This window comes from Jaculus jaculus, chromosome 10 (assembly GCF_020740685.1).
Source record: "Jaculus jaculus isolate mJacJac1 chromosome 10, mJacJac1.mat.Y.cur, whole genome shotgun sequence".
Classification (NCBI taxonomy): Eukaryota; Metazoa; Chordata; class Mammalia; order Rodentia; family Dipodidae; genus Jaculus; species Jaculus jaculus.
Window position 1 is genome coordinate 104,605,663 of NC_059111.1, and position 4,365 is coordinate 104,610,027.

Below are 4,365 nucleotides of genomic sequence, written 5' to 3' on the forward strand. Positions count from 1 at the left end.
TTTTCTTCTCAGACCCTTCAGTTCAAAGCGGGATCCCACGAGAGCACCAGCCTATTTCAGTGGTCAAAAAAGATGGATTGCCATGTAGGGTGTGGCAGCTAGCCTCCGCTTAATGACCCCTAAGAGCTGAGCAGCTCTGCTCGTTGTGGCTCCAGAGACTGTAGGATTTTGAAGTCACTGATGGGTAATGAAAACCTCACTCAAACTTTTTATTGTCACCATAAGGTACAGGTTGACTAGGTGAATTTGGCAAATCCTACTCAAACCATTGCTGGTTTTCTGTTCTGACCTAAGTTATTGTGACACTATCAGCCCAGTTGTTTCCTCGTCTTTGTGAGGGTCACTGCGGTGGAGTAGAAAGAGTCCTAGCCTGTGGCTCAAGAGGTCTGAACCCCAGCTCCCACATTCCATGATTCAACCTGTCTGCTCAGGAGTAACCAGCTGCAGAGCCCTGTCCACTAACGATTGCTATCTCATGCCTCCTTCTATGTCGTCTTCCTTCGATGGAGCGTATTGCTGGTTCTGTCAATAGAGCCTTTGTGTAGCAGTGATACGGCATCTTTTCTATTGCCTTTTAAACCACTCATTACAGTCTCCCTTGGCCATTCTACATCCCCTCTGTTTTATGAGTAGGAAACTCAAGTATAAAACTACATTGCTGGGCTGGAGGGATGGCTTAGCAGTTAAGCACTTGCCTGTGATGCCTAAGGACCCGGGTTCGAGGCTCGAGTCCCCAGGACACACGTTAGCCAGATGCACAAGGGGGCGCACGCGTCTGGAGTACGTTTGCAGTGGCTAGAGGCCCTAGCGCGCCTATTCTTTCTCTCTGCCTCTCTCTGTCAACTCTCAAATAAATAAATAAAATAAAATAAAATTATATTGCAGCTTTGCACAAAAGTAAGGATAATGGAAAATTTGTTAAAATGATAATATGACATACAGTTATTACTCCTGACAACATATGTCTTCAATCAATCTTAAAGTATAAGTAAACTTGCTTACTTTTTCTTTTTTTTTAAATGGCTTGCTGTACTCACTAAGATAGGTATTGGCATTTTATCTGAAGCAGGATGTTTACTAAAAAATCTAAAATAAGGATGACTTAAGGAAGTTCAATGAATAATTTCACTGTTTTCATAAAGCCAGCCTTTTCTTTATTTAAAAATATTTTTATTTATTTGCAAGCAGAGAGAGAGAATGGGCACATCAGGGCCTCCAGCCACTGCAAATGAACTCTGGATGGATTCCCCACAACATTTGGCTTTATATGGGTACTAATGAACTGAACCTGAGTCATTAGACTTTGCAGGCAAGCACCTTAACTGCTAAGCCATCCATCTCTCCATCCCCATAAAACCAATTATAAAAAGTTACATTTTAATATGGGATAGATTTGGCATATTGAATATGCTAGTATACAGATTAACTGATTATTATAATAACTATAGTCAAAACTATTTGTGTAAGCACATATTTGGCTACCTATCATATAACTCAAATAGCCATAGGCAGCCTTATAATTCCCAGGCAAATTCTCCATTATTTGCTCAGAGAGGTAAAACACTAAATTCCAACCAATTCCTGTCCAAACAGTTGTTTGAGTCACAGGGTTGCTTCTTTTCTTGGAGTTTCAAAGGCTTTCAGATCCCTTGTAAGCTAAAACTTTTCACCAATACAATACAATAAACACTCTAGCCTACTCTGGAAAACCAAAAGACATTTGTTTGGGTTTTACTTATCTTTAGGCCCTTGGTTATAAAGAAAGTGGAACTAAGGTGGATAATCTCTCTTCAGTTGAGTTGCTAAATTTTGCTTAGTTTGAATTTGGGGAAATGGCCCAGTGATTGTCCCTTCTTTTCTTATCCTTGTAGACTTTAACTCAAGATATTCTTTAATCCTGACCGGTGTTAGTGGCTTAGAAACCCGGCTGTAGCTTATGAAAGTGACAGCAGCCCAACATCCCAAGAATTGCACTGGAAGTGCCTGTGAATATATAGCATTTTGTCACTTTGATAAGAAAAAAAATGCCAGCTGACCCCATCCATAAACCTGTTTATGAACCTTTTGTTTTTAAAATTTATTCATTTGTTTGCAAACAGAGAGAGAGAGAAGACACAGAATGGGCATACCAGGGCCTCTAGCCGCTGCGAACCAACTCCAGATGCGTGTGCCACTTTGTGCATCTGGCTTTATGTGGGTAGAAGCAAATCAAACCCAGATCTTTAGGCTTTGCAGGCAAGCGCCTTGAGGGCTGAGCCATCTCTCCCGCCCTGTGAACTTTTTCCTGAACTGTGATATGCATGGAGCTTGAAATCAGGAACTCCTGCTGGACTGTTTCCTTTGGGTACTGAACTTCAAGGTCATTTTTGCTGATTCCCAGAGCTTAGGAACCCACTGCCCACTGAAGTTTATGCTCACCACTTGCTTTCATGTAAAGTTAGCTATTATCTTAAGATTTTAATAGTTTATTCCTTTCCATCTTGCCTGTTTATAACTACTTTTGATAATATCAGCCAACAGCCAAATATCAGCCATGTTTCATTGCAGTGCTGGGTTCGAGATGAGAATGCTTCATGTTACACCAACACTGTACCTCTGATTTCCACCCTTGCTCCCCGTTCAACCCGCACTCGCCTTTTAAATGAACCTTTGGGAGAGAAATGTTGCTTAGAACTCTAAACAAATTGCATGCACTGGCTTCCTTTCCACACTGTACACGTCTCCCCCGAGATAAACTTGGTCTATGCACAGAGTCTGTTAGTGTAAAGAACTTAGTGATGTTCCCTATATTATTACTGATTTCTTATGCATGTGGAATGGAACTAAAAACGTCCAGCGTGCTGGTATGGTGGCCCTTTACAGATAGGCACCCGTGGGCACCTGTGCGTGTTTGGACTTGCTCGAGGACTCAGACGTTAAGTATCTTTGTGTGGTGGTGACTCGGCTTTGTTACGAGCACAGAACAGCGACCACAGAGCCACGACTGCCGTGAACATGACTCAGGAGCTACATCATGACACGCAGAAGCCAAAGGTTACTGGTAATTGAGCTAAAAAGAGAGAGACACGTGCCACACTCAGTCAGAATTCAAGTGCACTTCTTGCTCACAATTAGAACATTTTCTATGCTTCATAGCCTTTGATCCATTTTTTTTTCAACCTTCCCGCTTTTTAAAACTGATAATTATGGAGTGGAAATTTCCCAAGCTGCTTCTTTGCAAGAGCATCCATCCGGTCTGAAATTACCGCAGAACAAGGCAGAAAGGTAAGAGCCCCAAGGCCGGCTCTTAGGAAACTCGGGACATGAGTGAGGGAAGGCGGCGTATGTGTGTGTTGGGGGGGGGGGGCTGATTCCTTCAGGGTGGACTGTGAGCAGACTTGGTGGAGGAAAGGAACCAGGTTCTGTCTGTGTTACACACTGTTTTTCTCCAGCTGGCAGAGGGGCGGAGGTAACTGCTGATCGCTGCTGCTTGGGGAATGAGTCATAGGCCGGAGGGCAGAGCTGACAAGAGGGAAGGGCCAAGTTTGGCCCACAAATGAAGCACCAATGAGCAGATAAATATTTTCCTGGCACCTTACCTGAGCATTTCGGAGAAGCAGCTATCTCTGCGCAGTTCATATGGAAACTCGGGACTGGGAGCGCGCGGATGTGCACGCTAGGTGAGACTCCTCAATCTACTCTTGAGTAAGGAGCCCCTGAAAGCCAGGAGCAAGTCCAGACTGCTAGAGGAAGGGAGAGTAACAGACCCCCGGGGAGCAAGTGGCCTCAGGGAGGAAGGCAATAAGATGGCAAAAAAAAAAAAAAAAAAAAAAAAATCGGTGGACCCTTAGATGGGACTCACCCAACCAGTTCTTCGGTATTTTCTGAGATCAACTTGTGTTGGAAATGAGAAAATCATCCGCTGTTGGAGTTGAAAGAACCCCGGAAGACCTTTACACCGAGTACCATTACGTGTGTTTGTTTACCACACTTAATGGACCTTGGAGAGGGGCAGTGGTTTGCTGAATGTCACACAGCCAATTAATTATAAACTACAGGTGTAAACAGCCCCAGCTCAGTGTTCACCGCTGGCATTTAAGCAGGTGACCTACTGAGATTGCCATTATCCATAAAAGGTTGAAAGTGACTTGCCATGAGATAGAGGGAACAAACAGCACATGAACAAAGCCAGGCTATGTGTGAGAGAGCAGGACAGCTGGTTGTTGGTCACACGTGGAATTGTTAATAAGCAGATGATGGCGATGGGACTGAGCGGGCGGCGTGGCAGACGGGAATCAAGGGGCAAGGTGGGGCTTTCCAGTAATAAATCATTTTTTTAAATTTTATTTATTTATTTATTTGAGAGCGACAGACAGAGAGAAAGAC